The 23,099-nt window shown below is 38.8% G+C and overlaps 1 protein-coding gene across 1 annotated transcript in view; it reads right to left on the bottom strand.

Moving 5' to 3' along the window:
* The window catches only part of CAMKMT (calmodulin-lysine N-methyltransferase), a 322,383-nt gene that overhangs the window by 278,830 nt on the left and 20,454 nt on the right, over positions 1-23,099 (bottom strand).

Raw genomic sequence — 23,099 nt, forward strand, 5'->3', positions numbered from 1 at the left:
AAACTTTGGCACATCTACACAATGGAATACTATGCTGCTGTAAAAAGGAAGGAACTCCTACCATTTGTAAAAGCATGGATGGAGCTGGAGAGCATTATGCTAAGTGAAATAAGTCAGTCAGAGAAAGATAAATATCACATGATCTCACTCATTTGTGGAATATAATGAACAACATAAACTAATGAACAGGGACAGATCCAGAGACTGAGAAGCATTGATCAGATGCGCAAACCTCAGAGGGAAGGTAGGGGAGGGTGGGGGTAAGAGGAAGAGATCAACCAAAGGACTTGTTTGCATGCATACAAGCATAAGTATTGGACACAGACAACAGGGGGTGAGGGTGAGGGCAGGACTGGGGGGGGTGGCAATGGGGAAATAAGGACACATTTGTAATACCTTAATCAATAAAAAAAGAAATATATATGCTAGAAAAATAAGAATTTTTGTTACTTCTAGATAAGCGAGGAATAAGCACATATACATCATATAGAAGAATTAAATCATGAATTTTTTTCTTTGGCTTTAAAAATTTGGGAAATGTTGGGCCTCTAATGTAAAGATAAGAGTGATAGAAGAAAAAAAAGGGCATAAGGGACTTAGAGTATACATTAAAAAGTTTAGCTCATTGCCGAAACCGGTTTGGCTCAGTGGATAGAGCGTCGGCCTGCGGACTCAAGGGTCCCAGGTTCGATTCCGGTCAAGGGCATGTGCTGTGGTTGCGGGCACATCCCCAGTGGGAGGTGTGCAGGAGGCAGCTGATCGATGTTTCTCTCTCATCGATGTTTCTGGCTCTCTATCCCTCTCCCTTCCTCTCTGTGAAATATCAATAAAATATATTAAAAAAAAAAAAAAGTTTAGCTCATCAATAGTTGAACCTGAACTCATGAACCAGAAGGTCACAGTTCGATTCCCAGTCAGGGCACATGCCCGGGTCACGGGCTCAATCCCCAGAAGGGGGCATGCAGGAGGCAGCCAATCAATGATTTTCTCTCATCATCGTTGTTTTCATTCCTCTCCCTTTCTCTCTCTGAAATTAATAGAAACATTTTTTTTAAGTTTAAAGAAAATGTTTATAGAAGCAAGAGCCAGGGCAATAGGGATTAAAATTAGTATACATAATTACATCGTCATCAAAATGAGAGCGCATTTACTGAGCACTCCTTTGGGTACAGGGATGCTGTGGAAAGTGCTTGCATTTTATTCAGTGTTTGTAATGTTGGCCAACCAGCTTATAACTACCACATTTAGCTAAGAACCTGCTACACAGCTGCCATGGCCAAAACTTTGTTAAAAGAAAAGGCATGTTCCCTATAGCAGCTTTATTAGCTGGACTTTAGACTAGTGCCCATTTCCATGAAAGATTTTTCTGGTTCCAATCCAGTTTGGACACATTATCCACTTACCCCTCAATATCCATACATATACCCCCCCTTCTTATGCCTTGGATAATTCAGTTACTCAATGTAGTGGATTCATGAATATATGTTGTTCTGTTCATCTCTATCTCTTAGTTGTTATAAACATTTTTTATCTATTCACCATATTAAATAAAAACAATATTTTTAAATAAGTTTACAGAAAGGAAGCAGGACATCATACTTAAGGACCTATTTCATAAGAAAGAAAAAAATAATTCAAGGAAATATGAGAACTACAAGAAAACATTGTAGCCCTGGCCAGTGTGTCTCAATGGTTAGAGCATTTGCCCACACACCAAAGGGTCACAGGTTTGATTACCGGTCAGGGGCACATAGCTGGGTTGCGGGTTCACTCCCCACCTCCAGTTGGGGTACGTGTGGGAGGCAACCAGTCAATATGTGTCTCTCACATCTATGTTTCTCTCCACCCCCTCCCTTCCACTCTCTCTGAAAAACAATGGAAAAAGTATCCTCAGATGAGGATTAACAATAAATAAATAAATAAATAAATAAGACATTGATTGTAAGCTGTGGTATCCTATCTAATAAAGAGGTAATATGCTAATTGACCCTAATGCCGTTGCAAAGATGGAAGCGCCCCCAGCCAATAAGGAGGGAATATGCTAATTGACGACCACGCCCTCAAAGATGGCGGCGCCCACAACCACAATATGGCGGCGCTCAGTCCCCTCAGCCCCACCAGGGCGGCAGGCATGCGACATCCGGCCGCTCCGCACGCATGCCTCCAGAGTCCCCCAGTCTCCTCAGCCCCCCAACCATCCAGGGCTGGCCCGAGCGCAGGCAAGCCTCAGATGGCGGCTGCCCAATCGATGCCCGAGGCGCAGGCAAGCCTTGGATGGCGGCTGCCCAGCCACCCAGGGCCACCCGAAGCTCAGGTAAACAGGGCCAGCCGAGGCTTGTGCTGCCGGCAGTGGCAGCAACAGAGATGTGATGGGGCATCACCTTACCCTGATCGCCGGGTCGCCTCCCGCCCCTGAGGGCTCCTGGACTGTGAGAGGGGGCAGGCCGGGCTGAGGGCCTCTAATTTATACTAATAAAAGAGAAACATGCAAATTGACCATCACTCCGCTACTCCTACCAACCAATCAGGAGGGAATATGCAAATTAGAAGGACAAAGATGGCGACCCCCCAGCTGCTCCAGGCACAGAGTGGCAGGGCAGAACAGGACGCCCGCTATGAGAAGGAGGGCGGGGGGTGAAGGGATCTACAGGAGCAGCACTCCTGCCGCAGCAACAGACGTAGACTGCAGACTCCAGAGTCTGCAGCAAAGACGAAGACGGCAGACTCCGGCCTGAGTCTGCAACGAAGATGGCAGACTCCAGCCAGAGTCTGCAGCGAAGACAAAGGCAGCAGACTCTGACCGGAGCCTGCAGCAAAGACGAAGAAGGCAGACTCTGGCCAGAGTCTGCAGCAAAGGCAGCAGACTCCGGCCAGAGTGAAGGCCTGGGTCCCGGGTGCCGGAGGAAAACCAGTGCTGGAAGCCAAGGGAAGGAAGGCCTATTGCACAAATCTCTTTGTGCAACGGGCCTCTAGTCTATAATAAAAGCGTAATATGCTAATTAGACTGGACAGCCAAACAACCTTCCGGACAACCTTCCAGACGAAGCTGGGGCTTTGAGGGCTGAAGCAAGCCGCCGCAGCCATGAGGGCCAAGCCCCTTGCACGAGTTTCGTGCATCAGACCTCTAGTATAAGAATAAAATAGAGTTGCCTGGGTAGCATAATCTTTTTTATAAGTAATCCATGTCAATTTGCTATAACTGCAATCATAGAGATAGAATATATATATATATATATCCTTAGGATTTGGCAAAGTCCTGGGCACTTAATGTTTCCTGGTAATATAATAATTCTGGTAGAGAATTAAAAATGTCAAACATGTCAAAGGTGGAACTCAGGTAGAGCAAAAAAGCTATGATACAAGAGCATCCAGGCAAGATTTAGTCAGTTGATGAGAGATATGTAGAGCAGACTGCCAAAGAGAGTAGTGTATTAGAAGGCAAACAAACCTCACAATATGGTAAGATGTGTTAATACTGAAAGACAAACATTTGTTACTTTTAGAAACAACAAATTCCTACAGAAGGGCAAACCTATTGCTGAGCCATCTGTTATTTGCAATACACATAATAAATTCAACAGACGGGTGCACCCCCTGAGCTTCCTATAAACAGATGGTTTTTAAAGTCTAAAACATCCTATCATTAAAGACCAGAACCAACACCAACAAAACAAAAAAAAATCCCTCACAGCCACACGGCCCACAGTTTCTTTTCATTCAGCATACACATAATAAAGATGGCACTGCAAACCCTAGACTGCCATCCTTCTGTTACCATGAGAGCAACATCTTTTCTTTGTGAAACACGTGTGGAGACAAAGGAAGTCTATTCAGTTGAACTGGTTAAACATCTTTTGTACCTGGAATGTTGATGATATATCTTGTTGGCAGGCAGAAGCAGCATGACCAATAAATAGCTCACCTCTCCATTTATTTACAAACCATACACATGCATAGCTTACAGACACCACCACACAAATGAATGCATTCAGTATGTAAAAGGACCTGACAGAGTTCTATTATAGCAAGATATCTGATTCTAAATATTGCCCTTAAATTTGTAGGAAAATTATAATTTTGAATGAAATAGTGATACCTCAAAACTTTAAAAATCTACTCAACAGCACTTACATAACTGTATTCAAACATGTTTCAAAAGTTAAATCAAATACTAGCATTTGCACCTTAACCAAGTCACTGACATGGCATTCATTTGTACAGTACTGAAGTTATTTTTTAGTGCACAGTTTGGGGTCAGCCAATAGAAATTATTTTATAAGAAACAAAGGTAAAAATAAAATGTAAGACAATTTTTTTCTATCTAGGCTGAATACAGGGGTGGGCAAAGTAGTTTGACGTTTGTGAGCACACAAAACAGTTTATTCTTGTATTATTTATTATTTATTAACTAGAGGCCCAATGCACAAAATTGGTGCAAGGGGCTTAACCCCTGCCACCGCAGCTTCGTCCGGAAGGACGTCCAGTCTAATTAGCATATTATGCTTTTATTATTATAGATTAATTATTGTATTATTTATTTGTATTATGTAAACCTACTTTGCCCACCCCTGTATAAAGTAAATTCTCAGTTTGTCAAACACTTTTTCCCATAAGAAACATTCTGGCTATGAAATGTCTTTTATCATACACGCTTATGAAAGTCTAAGATCACTAAACAAATATCACTGACAACTTTGATTTGAAAAAATACATTTCAAATTTATAAACAGTAAAATAATAAAAGCACCACTATATTTATTACTTATTTTAATCAATATGTCTTAACAGTCATGAATGTCCAGTTCTTGACCTACCTGAATCAATTACTTGCTTGGAATCAATTCATATATAATGCAATGGAAAAGGATATGTAAATGTAAATATATTTCAAGTCCATTGTATTTAAATGTTCCCTACTATTTTAAATTGAACTAAAATGAACAAAAATATATAAACCAACAGACAGACCAGCTCTAACATTAACTACAGAAGAAAGCGAGCAGGATGTCAGATTCTTTTCTGCTAATTAGACCACAACATAGTGAGATAGCATACAAGGAAATGCCTTTTTTGAAATTAAATTACTATGTCATATTTCAATATGGCTGGCATTTATTGAACATTTACCATGTACCATGCATTAAGTGACTTTATTTTTCATTGTTTAACTCATTTAAGTTTCACACTAGCCCCAAAATCTTAGTAAAGGAGTAAAATACTACTTTAAAAGCACATGATTTGGTTAAGCATAGCCTCTGTTAGCCACCAGAAGGCTAGTTAGTTTAGGAAATCATCTGAGTCTATTATGGAGGGAGAGTTAACATGTTAAAATTTAAGACAAATTTACTATATTAGTCTAAATGAAGATTTAGTCTGACCTCTATCTAAGGTATCAAACAAAGTTTCAGAGAGCCGTTAAATAATACACACCAATTAATCATCATCATCTGCTGAGTCAAACATTGGAAAATAATGTCAAGAAGTTACCCTGTAATTACTTTGTGGCTCCTTGAAAACCCATTTGACATAATCACTCTCTGACAGCTGCAAGAGGGAAAATGTTCTATTTCTTCTCCCACCAGTACCCTCTTCTGAGAGCCAGGGGCATCACTTTTCAGCACTTCCTGATCTGCCAAATGTTTATGAGGGAAGTGTGTGGGGTGCCTCTGTAATCAGTGCTCCGGAGACCAGTCAGGGGTTGAGAGTTTCCAATCAAAGCTGTGGATTCAGGAGAGTCGCAGTCAGGAGAAGAGCAATGGGCTCATTATTACCAGTGCACGGGGAGGAAAATTACTCAAGTACAAGAGAAGAGTACCTGGTTTTATCTAAAAGACCCCTGGAACATTTCCCTCCCTTCTGTGTTTGACATTACATTTCCATTTACAAAAGAAACCCTCCGTATCCAGCGTATTACAATATGGTAAACATTCTTATTTGCCAGTATGGGGGTCAGTAGTTAAACTGTGACTCCTTCACATAAACTAGGCCAGAAGTTAAATCATCCTGAACCCAGCTGACAAAGCCTGTAGTTTCCATCCAAGTTTTTTGGACCTAGGACCACATTAGTAAACCGATAAAGGCTAAGTCTCCCTCTGAAAGTGAAGCAGTCAATTTGACAGCTCATTTCCAAGATGTGTATATGGTACTCCACTTCTCTGAACACTTACGTTTGAGCTAACATCTGAGTCCAGTTCTCCACCTCCCAAGGGGAGTCTTTTCTCATTTTCTATTATAATTACACTTGGTTTTCATCAGAAGCATCCACCAGAAGGAAGGCCTACCTATCTGATAGCACCACATGATAAGCTTAAAACCCCAGTACCTCAGCAATAGAATATAAGAGGAACCTAGAAAAAAATTCCTGCAAAACAATCCTATTGTGGAGAATTGAAGTTTCATATTGCACTGAGAATACCTGTGCTCTTATCATGGATTTTTCATTTTTCCCATCAGAAGAGATATAAGGTAGGCTTGCGACACAGCAAGATTTAGAAAGTCTATTGCATTAATGAAAATGTCATTGGTGCAGTATCTTATACCTCTGCTGTAAAAAAAAAGGGGGGGAAAGGGGGATCAAGGCCAGGAAAAGAAGAAAGCAATAAAGAAAACCGGCAACACTATAATAAATACAGTACTGGGTTCTGGTAGGCCATTTTATCCCCACTGACAAGGACAAAAAGGGGTAAGTCATTTATACAGTTTGGTACTTAAAATTGGATTGGGAAGTGCTAATGGTATTTTTCTAATTTTCTTAACTTTCTTAGCTCTTCCTCAGAAATTACTACAAAGATAACTTATCCTATTTCTCAAATTAAAATGAAACTTGAAAGGGAAACTATCACTTTACCAAAAAAAAATGTTATTTACAATATCTTCAAGTTAAAAACAAAACTTAGGTAGAATGAATAAAATCTTTTATTGAAAAAGAGTAGGTTAATTGTGCTGACCTAATTTAAGTCAATATCATCCTCACTTTTGTCCCCAACAATGCCACTTGCATATTTATGAGTAAGAAAATTCTGCATGATTAAAAAATGAATTTAGACTCTTTCATAACTGGCATTTTAAAGTAACTTTTTAATAATAATGTGCTACAACAATGATAATTTTACTTATTAAAACCTTATTTATTTACAGCATTGATATCTCATAGTACTCTTGCAAATCTTTAGTAACTTAACATTACAACTTGATAACTTTTCCTAATCTCATGTAATTTATCCTACTTAATTCCTTGCTTCTGGATATGCTACATTTGCCACCCAATGAGTTTATTTCACTGGTCATTTACTTTTAACAGTAAAGCCAAACTATTTGAACGGAATAATCTCCCTGTAAATCCAACATAGTAAAAAAGGACTCTTATTTATCCAGCATTTTGTGTCATGAATTGAAGCTTTATTGCAAAGAGTAAGCAATAAACAAAAACACCTCAGGGGTCTGGGAGGAGCAATGTAACCAATTACATTTAATTAAATCAAAGGATGGGAGCCCCAGGGTTGAATGAGCTGAAGAACAAATTTGCATTAACACCTAGCAGCCAAACAAGTAGCTCTGGGTCTAGTCTGCAAGTACAATTGTTGCCATCTATTCTCTGCACTGAAGGGGGGCCATTAGCTAAATTCTTAGGCATTGTTTGTCCACTAATGAGAGGCTGCCTTCTCAACATTTCACTTCATCACACATGAAAATTGCCTACTAAAATAAAGAGCTTCCTCTGAAAGCTCAGAAACAAACATTATTACCTGATTCCAGTTTGCAATTTGGTGAAAACTTTCCGTAAAAGGAGAGGGAAAAAAAAAAAAAGGAAAGGATAGGAAAGGTGTGATTCCAGACCCTAACTTTACATTTGATGGAGATCATGTTTGATCATATTCCTTTGTAAGAGACTACAAGGCAGGTTATTCCTTAGGTTCCACCAAGAATACCTCTATTCTAAATAGAATACTTCCAACAACTTGAGAATCTCAAACATTCTAAGCTTAAAGCCCACTGTATTATTCAAATCACAATTCCCCAAACAACGCTCTCACTTTATGAAGACCTTCTCTCCCTTGGTGACTTACTATTTTTATTATTTAGGGAATTTTGTCTTATATATTTATATACACACATATATCACATGTGGTATCACAAACTCTTTTTACTCTAATGAGAGCCAACTAATTATGGAAAGTTAACCTAATTCTGGTACCTTTTATTCTTTTGTCTTACACATTACTCTTTAGTCTCATTAAAATATTACACTCTCAAAAACGAAACAGAACAACAACCAAACCTTGATAAGGTAATCCAGTAAGTCATTAGGAGCTCCACTATGGTAGAAGATGAGGTAGTAAGTATCCTACCTAACAAAAGAGTAATATGCAAATTAACCATCACTCCACTACATCCACAAGCATGCCCACCAGCCAATCAGGAGTGAGTATGCAAATTAACCCAACCAAGATGGCTGTGGCCACAGAGCGAGCAGGAGGCTTGAGTTTCCCCGGCAATGAAGGAAGCCAAGCTTTCCGCACACCCTGGCCTGCCTTGGCCTCCACTCAAGGCTACAAAGTTTCAATTATAGAAGATAAATAAATCCCAACCAAAATGGCTGCAGCCACGGAGCTGGAGAAAGCAGGCGGCTTGAGTTGTCCCTGGCGATGGAGGAAGCAAAGCTTCCACAGCCCTGGCCTGCCTTGGCCTCCACTCAAGGCTACAAAGTTTCAATTATAGAAGATAAATAAATCCCAGATACCAGGGCCTCCACTTGGGTTGCCGGGAGGCGTGGCCAGCCTGCAAACCACCACAGGCCCCTCGCCAAGGCTGCCCCACGCCCCAAGGGAACCCCCACCCTGATCCAGGACACCCTTCAGGGCAAACCAGCTGGCCCCCACCTGCACACCGGGCCTCTATCCTATCTAATAAAAGAGTAATATGCAATTGTCCATCACTCCAACACACAAGATGGCTGCCCCCATATGGACACAAGATGGCCACCACAAGATGGCCAGCAGGGGAGGGCAGTTGGGAGGGACCAGGCCTGCAAGGGAGGGCAGTTGTGGGCCATCAGGCCAGCAGGGGAGGGCAGTTGGGAGGGACCAGGCCTGCATGGGAGGGCAGTTGGGGGCGATCAAGCCTGCAGGGGAGGGCAGTTAGGGGTGACCAGGCTGGCAGAGGAGGGAAGTTGGGGGCGATCGGGCCTGCAGGGAAGGGCAGTAGGGGGGGACCCAGGCCTGCAGGGGAGAGCAGTTGGGGGGGACCCAGGCCTGCAGGGGAGGGCAGTTAGGGGTGACCAGGCCTGCAGGGGAGGGCAGTTAGGTGAAAACAGGCTGGCAGGGGAGCAGTTAGGCATCAATCAGGCTAGCAGGGGAGTGGTTAGGGGGTGATCAGGCTGGCAGGCAGAAGCAGTTAGGGGCAATTAGGAAGGGAGGCAGGTGAGCAGTTGGGAGCCAGCAGTCCTGGATTGTGAGGTAGGATTGGGCCTAAACGGGCAGTCGGACATCCCACAAGGGGTCCCAGATTAGAGAGGGTGCAGACTGGGCTGAGGGACACACACCCCCGTGCACAAATTTCATGCACCGGGCCTCTAGTGATAAAATAGAGACCAAGAAAGAGGAAAGATACAGGTCTGGCTAAGGCTATTTCAGATTGAACAACCATTCAAAACTATAGTTGGAAGATATATATCTAGAATATTAATTTGCATTACCGATATATAATAATTACTAGAGGCCCGGTGCATGACATTTGTACACTGGGGGCAGGGGGTGTGGGGGGGAACCTCAGCCTGGCCTGCGCCCTCTCACAGTCCGGGACCCCTTGGGGGATGTCTGCCTGCCAGCTTAGGCCCACTCCCCATATCCCCCGAGGGGTCCTTATCCCTGCCAGAGGCAGGAGAGGCTCCCGCCACCACCGCTGCACTCGCCAGCCATGAGCCCGGCTTCTGGTTGAACGGCACTCCTCCTGTGGGAGCTCATTGACCACCAAGGGGCAGCTCCTGTGTTGAGCATCTGCCACCTGGTGGTCAGTGCACGTCATAGCGACTGATTGTTCTGCCATTTGGTCTATTTGCATATTAGCCTTTTATTATATAGGATAGGATTGTGGATGAAAAAGGGGCCACATACTAAACCTCACAAGCTCATGGTGGCCTTACAACCTCAGAGACCTAAAGTAACCACATAGGATAGTCTGAAATTGAAATTTCCTAACTAAAAGTGAGTCATGATGGGTGGTCATGTCCTAGGCCTATAGTCTTCCTTGACAAATGTGTATCTCTACCTTAACTGAGCCTGTCTGTTGTCTTTTTGCATCTACAATGTCAGATGGGATGGGGTTTTGGCGGGTGAGTAACAACGGTGAAGGGATTAAGAAGCACAAATTGGTAGTTGCAGAATAGTCATGGGGATGTAAAGTACAGCATAGGCAATATAGTCAATAATATTGTAATAACTATGTATGGTATAGATGGGTACGATACTTATCAGATGATCACTTAGTAAATTAAAAAATAGAGTCAGAGTTTAAAATATATTCCATAGACATGTGTATCAATTCATTTACTTGTCTTTTTGAAGACATATTATGATCTAATTCATCATTTGGTTTCCTATGCATATCACTTTTCACTTCTTTGTAAAACTTTAAAAATGAGTTTTTATTGTCATGGATGAACTGATGCTCACTTTGAAAATATTTCAATTTTATAATTATTCAAAAAGTCTTTACTACACCCCCCCTCAAAGTAACACATACTAGAAATAAATCAAACAATATAGATCAATAGAGAAAAAATTAATTTTTCCTCCACCCTAATCCCTTCTTAATCCCTTCACCGTTTTTTACTCACCCGCCAAAACCCCACCTTCCAGAAGTGACCAATACTGTACATTTGGTACATATGCTTTCACAGCTTTTGGCATATTTACACATACACATTATACACATTACTCAACAATACATCTTAGACATCCCTCCAGAATAGAGCATACAACTCAATTTCTTCTTTTTTATTTATTGATTGATTTTGAGAGAGAGAGAGAGGAAGGGAGAGGGAGAGAGAAAGAGAAAAATCAATGTAAGAGAGAAACATCTATTAATTGCCTCCCACACAGGGATCAAACCCACAACCTGGATATGTGCCTTGACTGGGAATCAAACCAGTGACCCTTCAGTGCACAGGCCAGACTATACTCAACCAACTGAGCCACACTGGCCAGGGTCAATTTATTCTTTTTAATTATTACATAATAATCCACTGTATAAATACACTGTAATTTATCCAACTATTCTATTAATGATGGTAATAGACTCATCAGACTGTTTCCAGGTTATTTTCCTTTCCAAGCCAAATAATTCTGTAATTAACATCCAATCCTGTGCACGTGTTCTTATGTACCAGAGGACTAATACCAAAAAATGAGATTGATGGGTCAAAAATGATATTTCAATTTTTAAAAACCTGCATAGAAAGTTTTAATATACACAAAAATAAAGAGAATAGAACTCCCATTTACCTATCATTCAACTTTAACAACTGCCAAATTTTAATGTTCACCTTTACCCCTTATTTATGAAATTTAAACTATTAAAATCTATTTAAATATTCAAAACTATAAAACACTATTAAAACCCATTTTAATAGTTCTGTCTCCATGAATGACTCCAAAAGTGTATCAAAATCTTTTTTAGAACATTAGTCTATAGTAAACATCAGTATTTGTATTCTTTAATATTGTACTTAACTTTTAAAAAATTCACTCATAATATTCACTTCCTCCCTCTACTAAGCTCTTTGAGATGAAGAAACAGCGGAATCAACGCATCTAAGACAGCAGAAAAATAGACTAGGAAAGATCATCCTAAAAGCATAAAAAGACCTTGAAAGGGAACAATATCAGGCAGGCCTAGATGTATATTAAATGACAGAGGCAACAAAGAGAAAGAAAGGAGTAACATTAAGTAGATATTTAAAAGCTAGCATTAGCTGGTAGGGAAAGTACTTAAGGGATTGCTGGTGGTTCGAATGGGAAATTTAAGCAAAGAAATAGCAATTTATGAGGAATAGTATATGCTATTTGAATGTATTTTGGAACTAGCTGCTTAAAATATATTGCACTGATCAGCAAGCTAGATGAACTGCCACTTAGTGCTCTCCCAGCAGAAGATATTTGGATGAAAAAAACATCATCCATGGGTAACAAATTAACATTTATTTCTTCTTAAATATAAGTAGCATCCTGTCTAAAGAAAGATAATATAGAATGTGTGTATATGTACACAAATATGCAAAAAGGACACAATATAAATGTGTCTCTGGAGGGGGAGGGACTACATATAATAAAATTTTAAATGTACTATAGACATGGGCTATTTAAAAGAGTCCTAAAGTAAGTTACTTTGTATAGTGAACATTTTATGATATAATCATATCTTTACTTATTTATTTAAAGTGTGGGTTTTTTTTAAATATATTTTATTTATTTCAGAGAGGAAGGGAGAGGGAGAGAGAAATAGAAACATCAATGATGAGAAAGAATCACTGATTGGCTGCCTCCTGCACGCCCCCTACTGGGGATCGAGCCCGAAACCCAGGCATGTGCCCTTGACTGGAATCGAACCCGGGACCCTTCAGTCTGCAGGCCAATGCTCTATCCACTGAGCCAAACAGGCTAGGGCTTTTCTATTTTTAAATACTAAGTTCACAAATCCATAAAGAATTTATTGATTATTCACTATATGCCAGGCACTGTACATACACAACCAAAAATAAATCACTCTATGCTAGGAGTTTATAGTCGGGAGTAATTTAGACACAATTATATGTAATATGTTTTCATCGTGTATTTTTCTCAAGTCTAAAGGTAAACATAAGATGTATGATTGTAGCTGTAGCTTAGAAAGAGTCAAGAAAGGGTTTGTAGAAGGGGTGACACTGAGTTGATTCTTGAAGGCTGAAGAATTTTAGAAATGAGGGGAGAAATTTATAAAACTTGTGCAAAGCCTTGGCAATTCACCTCCATATATTTAAACTGAAAATGTTTTCTAGTATACTAAAACCATATATGGTTTTATTACCATTGTGACTAGATAGTTAATATTAGTAACAGGAAAGAAGCAAAAGGGAGGTCAGACATTATAAGCATGGCCATCTGGGCAGCTTAACCTGGAAGCTGCAATGTCACACTTCCCAGGGAACCACAGGTCAATTCTCTGCCGATCACTGAGGAAGGGGAAGATAGATGCATACACAGTAGTCAGGGTGATGTAGGGAAGGTACTTGCCTGTCAGTCTAGCTTGAGGAACCATGGATTGGCTAATGGGGGTGGAGCCATTGCAAGCACATGAAATTTCAAAAGGTTAAAATCCAGAGACAAAAGAATTCTCTCTCTCTCTCTCTCTCTCTCTCTCTCTCTCTCTCTCTCTCTCTCTCTCTCTCTCTCTCTCTCTCTCTCTCCCCCCCCCCACCCCCCGCCCCACATCCACCCTCCCCCGGCTTTACTCCAGCTTCCTTGTACTCGCCCACGTGCTAGCCTGCCACGTAGTCCTAGAAACCCCAATGGCCGATGGCCATACGGATTTCACACATAATGGACTACAGCTGGGAGCACAAACGGAGCTAGCTGATGCTGGAGTGGACTGTGCAACTCTGGTGCGGAAACTCTGGACACTGGCTTTCATCCTAGCTCTGTTGAAGACATGGCTGGCTGGGCTTTTTCCTTGGTGGGACGGAGGGAGATGAGACCTTGGAAACTCGGGGTCTAATTCCATGCCAATAAATGTCACTCCTCCCATGTGAGTCTCTGAAAATGCCTTTTCTCCTAACATCACAAGCAGCCCACTTCCACCAGCAACAGGTGGGGACACAGAGAGCACCCCACCGGTAACAGCTTACTTAAATGAAATTTAAATTCTTTTCTTAGTCATTTTTAATTTGCTAGAGCATTTATGTGAGATTGGTAAAGGTGTATGTGTGTATGTAAGTGTGTGTAGTTAAAGATGTTAGAGTGAATCTATATATTAGCTTCCACTCCCTTCCTGATACACCACCTAAAACAATAGTAAATAGATTTGAAAATGGAAGTAGGGTTCATAAAGGCACAAGAAGATAGCAGCAAAAAGCTGACTCCTAAATTGGCAGTGGGAGAAGTAATTTATATCTTTATAAATGGAGATGAGAATGGGCTAAGTACAGAAAATTTTGTTGAAAATCTATTTACAAAGCAGTTAGACCTTGAAATCATATCTCTCACTCCAAACAATTGTCATCCAGTCTAGTCTCCAAAAAATATAAATTAGAGGGTCCCTGGACTGTAGAGCATTATAATTCAGTTGAGGGGAAAAATATCTTTGGGTGAGGATTAACAAACAAACAAACAAAAATATTTAGCTCACATTAAGCATTCATAGAGTGATGCAACAAACACACGCCAAGCAAATGGCCAAATACCACCCCCCCAAATACCCATAATTCTCTGTGGAAAGGCTATCCACAACCCAAACCACTTTGTTAAAGACAAGATTATTCTTTTAGATGAACTTTTTGTGTAACATGTTTATATAAACAATTGTTAAATATCACTGTGGAAAAAATGTTAAAACAAATTTTAAATATAACCTGAGAAACACAATGAATACCTTAGAGGGCTATGTAAAAATACAAATCAGTATTTACTATTGTATTATCATGCAAAAAGCGGTATTTTTAAAAAAGAAAAAAAAACTGAAATAAAACAAAATCCACATTTGGTTTTATGCTGTTAAAAGAAATGCATTCTTTCACCCCTATCCTCACTCCCCAAATCCCCACTCCATTAGATTGTCAACTACCTTTCAGAAACCCTAGAGAGCCCATTTTTCCAGTGACCTTTAATCAGTCTCCTCTGAGACACAATCCACTGGACAGAATTCTTTTCCATTTGCCAAAGTTATTTTCTAGCACTCCAAGTTACCACTTTTAGTTTCAATTCCCACCATGAACTTTTAAAATTCATTTCTTGCCATTTGGGGGAAATGCTACCTTCAAGAAATACAGTAAAATAGTTATAAATTCTTGTGTGACCACTAGATAAATATTAATTTTTAAGCAAGTTATCACTACCTTGAAAAATTGTTAAGAAGATTAAATGGTAATAATATTCACAAAATTCCTGATAAATACTGTAGGGGATGCAAAAGAAATGGTAGCTTTTTTAAAAAATTGATTTTAGAGACGGAGGGAGGGAGGGAGGGAGGGAGGGAGGGAGAGTGGGAAGAGGGAGGGAGGGAGGAAGAGAAACATCGATGTAAGAGAGATACATTGACCCATTGCCTCCTCTACATGCCCCTATGAGGAATGGAACCCACAACCTAGGTATGTGCTCTGACCGGAATCTAACCCATAACCTTTCAGTGCACCAGACGACGCTACAACCAACTGAGCCACACCGGCCAGGGCAGAAAGGGTAGCTACTTTTTAAAAGACAAGGAAGTACTACTCAGTATTTGCACAAAGAGAAAAAGCACACAAAAAAACACACACACAAAACACTTGCTTGGTATATCTTCTGCCAAAACCTGGAGGCACCCAAATTAGAACCATCCCTTCAAATATTTAAAGAAGGGAAAACCTAGCAGGTTTATAGCAAAGACATGAACTACCTTCCAGTATTATTGCACTGTTTGGTATTAACACCTTATGAATCTAGAAAGGATTATAGGGTTTATTTCAGTCTTTTCTCACAATTGCAGCACTTCCTATTATCAAAGAGAACCAGTCCAACTCCATAATTTTTTATTTTAAAAGTGCATTAAAAAGACATCCTCTAAATGTTCCTTCCCTGGTAAAAACAGAAACAAATGCACAGGACTCTGTTTAAGGTTTAGGGGGCATGCTTCCGCAATATTGTATCAAAAGAAAAAACTAGACCTAACTCGTTTGGCTCAGTGAATAGAGCATCGGCCTGCGGACTCTAGGGTCCCAGGTTCGATTCCAGTCAAGGGCATGTACCTTGGTTGCGGGCACATCCCCAGTAGGAGGTGTGCAAGAGGCAGCTGATTGATGTTTCTCTCCCATCAATGTTTCTAACTATCCCTCTCCCTTCCTCTCTGTAAAAAATCAATACAATATATTTTTTTAAAAAAAGAAAAGAAAAAACTGCCCTGACAACTACGGAGCTACAAAATCAGACAACTGCAGGTTCCTGGCTAGGAAAACCACCATCTAGAAACCTTTTCTAACCAAGACTACATATATATTGTGATCCTCTACAGAAGCTAAGAGCCAAATCCAGAGCCAGTCCTGCATACCACCAGCTCCCCTCTCGCCTCCTACAGTCTCAGGGCTGCTGACCATGACCCATGCAAATTAACCACACAATGCACTGAACCTTACAATTTTTTTAAACAGAACTTATAAATTATCTGTGTCCAAGCTCAATATTCTGCCAGACTGAGTTTTTAACCTCTTTGTACTCTTGTGACCTAATATGGAGCTAGAATGATCTAATCTCTAATTTCTTATTGCACAAAAGTATTGCATCAAAAGATACAATACATTAACATATAATATGCTCTGAGCTCCTTGGAGGAAAGTGCCATTTAAAAATAAATACTTTATATTTTTTCACTGGTAAAATGAATTGCTCCTTTTTTCCCCAGTGCTTTCCGAAGCAATTTGAGATTTTATCACAGCTTTCCAAAAAAAAAAAAAAAATTAGTACTCAATTTGGAATTTAAATAGTAACTACTTTTATTAAAAATAACTTCGCTTTCTCCAATTATAAAACTAATACAGGTCATTGGAAATCAAGCAATACTGAAACATATTGAAAAGAGAAGGAGCCCTAACCGGTTTTGCTCAGTGGATAGAGCGTCGGCCTGTGGACTCAAGGGTCCCAGGTTTGATTCCGGTCAGGGGCATGTACCCTGGTTGCGGGCACATCCCCAGTAGGGGGTGTGCAGGAGGCAGCTGATCGATGTTTCTCTCTCATCGATGTTTCTGACTCTCTATCCCTCTCCCTTCCTCTCTGTAAAATATCAATAAAATATATTTTTTTAAAAAAAAAGAGAGAGAGAGAAGGAGAGCCCTAACTGGTGTGGCTCATTGCTCAGTTGGTTAAGCGTCGTCCCATGGACCGAAAGGTCGCCTATTTGATTTCCCGGTCAGTGTATCCAGGTTACAGTTCAGTCCTCACTTGGGGTGCATACAGGAGGCAGCCAATCAATGTTTATCCTTCACATTGATATATGTGTCTCATTCTCTCTCTGTCTCCCTCTCCCTTCCTCTCTGTCTAAAATCAATAAAAATATATTTATTAAAAAGAAGAGGAGAGTCATCAATAACCTGAATACCCAAACCAAATACTATGAACATGAAGACATACTTTTTGCATAAACATAGCTACTTAATGCATATATGTATTTTACATAAATAAAACCATACTTTCTATAATGGTTTTTCTAACCTAATATGTTTTAGATATCTTGAACAGCTACATAATGTTCCATTTTATGAATCATCCATAGTTAATCAGTCACCTAAAGTTAAAGATTTATGGTTTTTTTTCAGTTATTCATTGTACTACAATAAATCCCTTTACATTCTAACATTACAGTCTCATTTCGTTTTTCTATTAAATATGTTTTTATTGCCCTAGCTGGTTTTGCTCAGTGGATAGAGCGTCGGCCTCCAGACTGAAGGGTCCTGGGTTCAATTCCGGTCAAGGGCACATGCCTGGGTTGTGGGCTTGATCCCCAGTGTGGGGCATGCAGGAGGCAGTTGATCAATGATTCTATCTCTCCCTCTCCCTTCCTCTCTGAAATCAATAAAAACGTATTTTTAAAAAATAAAAATAAATGTTTTTATTTATTTTAGAGAGAGAGGAAGGCCGAGGATAAGAGAGAGAAACATCAATGAGAGAGAAACATCAATCAGCTGCCTCCTGCACACCCTCTACTGGGGATTAAGCCCACAACCCGTGCATGTGCCCTGACTGGGAGTCGAACCAGCGACCTCTTGGTGCATGGGATGACACTCAACCAGCTGAGCCACCCTGGCCAGGGCCATATTTTGTATTTTAATAAGAATATTTCCTTAAGTAATAATTAATTGACTACTAACCCAAAGGAGATCAGCTTTGGATACATCACAAAAAAGATTTTGCTATCAGACTACTAAGAAGGATCTAGAAATAGAATAATGTAGCTGTGTGCATTAAAAGTCCAGGTCAACCCCAGGATTCACGGGGTGAGGGTGGGAGGGGCAGGGTGGTGGTGTCACACTATCACATGTAACAGTATATAAGGCAGAGGATCTACAAATTTCTCCAGGAGACCAGGAGACACTAATGACACACAGAGTGCTGTCATGTAGCCCAGCCAAGAGAAAAACAATTTTTTTGCACAGAATAGCTGAACAAAGAGTAAAGGAAAGAAAATTGTTTAAAAAGAGTAAAAAAGCAAAAATACCAAAAAAAAGGGGGGGGGGGCGGGGAGCCCTAGCTGGTTTTGCTCAGTGGATAGAGCATCAGCCCGCAGACTGAAGGGTCCCAGGTTCGATTCTGGTCAAGGGCCCATGCCTGGGTTGCGGGCTCGATCCCCAGTGTGGAGCATGCAGGAGGCAGGCAATCAATAATTCTCTCTCATCGTTGATGTTTCTATCTCTCTCCCTCTCCCTTCCTCTCTGAAATCAATAAAAATATATTTTTTAAAAGGAGGGGGAAGAGAAGAGCAGAAGGAATCTTACCAATACATTTCCCCAAATTTAAGCTGCAGTGTTAGCCAAAAATCCTGATCATACTAGGTTATTGCAATGATATATAATAAATTTTGATTTCCTATCCTTTAAAGGCTTATACGCATTATATTGTATATATCACATACAACACATGGTATGAGAAGTATTAACTGTTTATGCTGCCAAAAGAGAACTGTGTGATAAAAAATATACAAATGAAGCAATTATATACCAAATACCAAATATGTAGTTGCACTGTATACTATGACAGCCAAATTTGCATCAACGAAGTGCAAAACAGAATCTCCTTTTTAACCCATTGTACGCCATAAGTGTCTGTAGACGCAAGCGGCAGACCTTCCCCACACGCCATACGCGTCTAAAAAAGAAAAATGTTTTCCCTAAGTGGCAGCCCTGACCAACTTTAAAATCCTTTTTCGGGAGAGAATTTTCAGCTGAAAATATTCAAGAACACCCGAATTGTGAGTAATATATTTATTTTTATAATATTCATTGCAAATTGATTTTTTAAAATTAAATTCAAAATATGGCGTGTGGGGATGGTTTCCGTTTTGGACGCGTGGCAGTTAACTGGTTAAAAAAAAATTCATTTCAGTAAAGGAAAGAGATGACTTTGGAGAAAGAGAAAATGGTTTTGGAAAAGACATAGCATGATGGGGCTTCTTTGATTAGAGGTCAGTGGCTGGCTGGAATGGAGATCCTACCCACAGAGAAAACAGAATCAAGAGCTCTGCTGTGGTGCTAGCAAAGTACCCTCTGACCGAAAGTACTGTGCATGTCACATGAAACACAGAAGCAGCCAGCACCTCGTCTGAGGTGAAGGATGTCATCCTATACTTTTCCCTAGGTAGCTTGATGGCATCTGTTTCCAGGCACAATAAATCAACAGCGCATACAACCTCTCCACAGAGTAACTTCGATATTTTAAAAGGAGGTAGGTTCTCAAATAGTAGAACTCAAGTAACAAAATATGTATACCTACCCATATAGTTGGAGGTAAGCACAAAAGAGCTAACCTTTGAAAATAATTTGTTTTCCACAATAGCAAGCACATAGTATAAAAATAAGACCGGGGTCATATTCTATAGAGCAATGAATCATGCAAAATGATCGTGGAAGATTCATTTCTTCCTACAACATTCAAATGAATTTAAATGGTGAAAGGTACCTCAAAAATATAAAACAGGTCATACATTTAAAAACACACAACACTCTTAAATAATAAAGGTAAATATAAATAATGTCTTCTAATATATCAAGAAACAAGAAACTAGAGGTTTCATTTATTTTCTAAAATTAAGGATTTTCTCATATCCTTTTGGTTAGAGAATGAACAAATGACTGATTCTCCACTCTTTGAAAATTTATAATGAATAAAATCATTACTTGTTTTTAAAATTACCTTAAAATTGAGATTAAGGGTTATACAAACCATGAATATATTTTATATGTACATACATATTGTACTAGTATATATATACTATATAAAAACATCAGACTTTTATAAGATATCTTAATTACGTTATTCTTTCTATTATCAGGAAGCTATATTAACCTGGAAACTAATTCCTGAAATATATGAATAATTCTATCTACTGGGTCTCTCACAGTATTAGAAACTTTTTTCCTCATCCTAAACATCCCTCAGTATACTTACTATCAATGTACTACTATGGTGATGATTTAGGAATTGATATTCTTATATAGAACTTTCTCTATATATCAGTATTAACAAGGTCAAAAATATTCCTCTATTTGAAGCTAGAAGTATAAAAATTCAACTATTTAAAACAAAAAAGCAAATAAACTAAAAAATTGGTCAGAAAAAACTATTTTTTACATTAATGAGTTCCTGAATATAGTAAATATATAAAAACAAATCAAATGGAAATGTTTAGACATATGTCTTTATATGTTTATATGATGAAAGCTTACAGTTATTTATTATTCAAGTTATTAATCCACGTATGTTGAGCAGTGAGACAGAATTATGATGTGGCGCCCTCTGCTGGGTTTTCACAAACTCAACCTAAAATCACAGTTAGTGTAAAATCAAATACTTGAGTGATTAATTTAAAAAAGAAAAAATTGTGAAAAATTACTTTTTTAATCCTTGATCGTTTTAAGCCTTGGCAAAGATTATATAAAAATTATAATCAATCCTTACTTTACTGTAACCAATTTTTCATTAAGCAAAATATCAGTATAGATTTTTCTTTTAAAATAAAAAGAGTGTAATGTAAAAGTTACACTAAATAACATGTTTTAACAGGTCTTATTTTTGTCACCACTTTTATTACTTGGAATATTCAGGTTTTGAAGGCCACATTTATGACAAGACAATATATTCAGGTTTTGAAGGCCACACTTGTGGCAAGACATTTTAACAAATTACTATTTTGGTCATTTATTTTTCCTGCCTTATTAGTTCTATCAAAATAGTTATTTTAAAACATCAGAATAACTCTTAATATTATCTTCATTATTATAAAAATTTTAGAGATACTCATCACCAGTAATAATAAATTCTATAGTATCAACTATGAAAATGTAATATATATTACACACTTTCTATACATTATATCCAGTTCCAAGAGATTTTTTAAAAATTGTGGCCCATGGAAATGATATAAATTGCTCAAGATGAATTTCAGAACAAAGATTCAAATGTAAGTAGGTCTCATTCCAAAGACTCAAATCTTACTACCAAACAATAGACAGCAGTGAAGAAATATTTTTAACACAAAATTTCTCCATTTGTCAATGCAACAAATGGAGTGCATATTCTATGCAGACATTATTCTATGCAGATAAATGAGGGTTTTAGGGGTGGGGGCAGCTGATAAGAAAAAATGTTGGACAGTGTAAGACAGCTAATCAATATGTAAAGTAATAGCTTGGACCTTTAGGAAAATATTTTTGTTTTACAATAATGCTGCCAGCTAGTGGCCCTGTTTTATACTGAGTCACTGGGAAAATATTTTTACACTACTGAATCAAAATTTCCATATTTTTAATATATGTTTTATTAATTTCAGAGAGGGAGAGAGAGATAGAAACATCAATGATGACAGAGAATCATTGATTACCTGCCTCCTGCACGTTCCCCACTGGGGATCGAGCCGCAACCTGGGCATGTGCCCTTGACCAGAATTAAACCTGGGACCCTTTAGTCCGCAGGTCAACGCTCTATCCACTGAGCCAAACTGGCGAGGGCAAAATTTCCATATTTAACACTCTCTAATCATGTTCCTAAATGCATAAGCCTAACTTAATGATATTTTACATTACCCCAGAATTAAAGGAGAAAGCCTCCTCAACTACCATTAGCATCCCTTGGCCAGTCCTTGCCTAAAACCCCAATAAAAATGTGAGATATGCCTAAATAGAAAACAATTCAGGAAGTGCCACCATGTAGAAACTAAAAGATATCCATGAAAAATAAACTTACATTATTTTAAATATTTTAGGATTCTTGATGATATTTCTAAATTCCTTAGTGACAAAATGCATATTTTTCTATACATGAAAAGTTTGCCATAATGTGGTGCATAGAATAAGACATTATTCTATGCAGACCTAAAATTAGGGAACATTTAATAAAGCAATACTATTAGCAAAGAAAATAGTTTTAGTTCAGACAGTAAGTAGTTACAGTTCTAAAATTTCCTTTGAGAAAAAAGGTATTTGAGTACAATTTTTACATTTACAACTGTCATATCACATTGATAATTCATTATCTTAAGAGAAATATCCTATGCAATACAAATGAAGGAGTACCTAGCTTCTATCATGGTATGCTATTGAGTGCAATGATATAAAGATATTCTTTTTTTATTTCTTTAATTATATGACTTTATAATGATTTAAATGATTTTCTCAATGGAGGAATCATGACTTACAGGCTTAGATGAAAAAAACAATATATTCTATAATATTATAATATTGCATAAAACAAAAACATTCTGGTATTAAAGTATATTAACAGCAAGGGAAAATGTTCTGGTTTCATTCTGTAGTGAAAGAAAAGAAGCAGGAAGTGGAAAAGAAAGCACCCAAACCACAACAAAGAAGAGACAGCCCCTTTGTTGGATTAACTGAGAAGGTCAAAATGAAAAGAAGAAACAAAGGGGATACTGGAGAGTCCAGTACTGGAGAGTATTCCTCTGACCTACATTCTCTCTCACACACACAACCGCCAAGTGTAAAACTGCCTTATCCCACTTAGTAGGCGCATTGTATAGGAGGCTCATTTTGCAGCTAAAAACTGTAAGAGTTTCTATTATACACACACATTAGTCAGTATAATAAACATTAGTGAGAACAAACACCAATTAGAAATTCACTTTTTAATACACAAAATATTTCTATATAGTGA

This window comes from Plecotus auritus (genome assembly GCF_963455305.1).
Source record: "Plecotus auritus genome assembly, chromosome: 8".
Lineage (NCBI taxonomy): Eukaryota > Metazoa > Chordata > Mammalia > Chiroptera > Vespertilionidae > Plecotus > Plecotus auritus.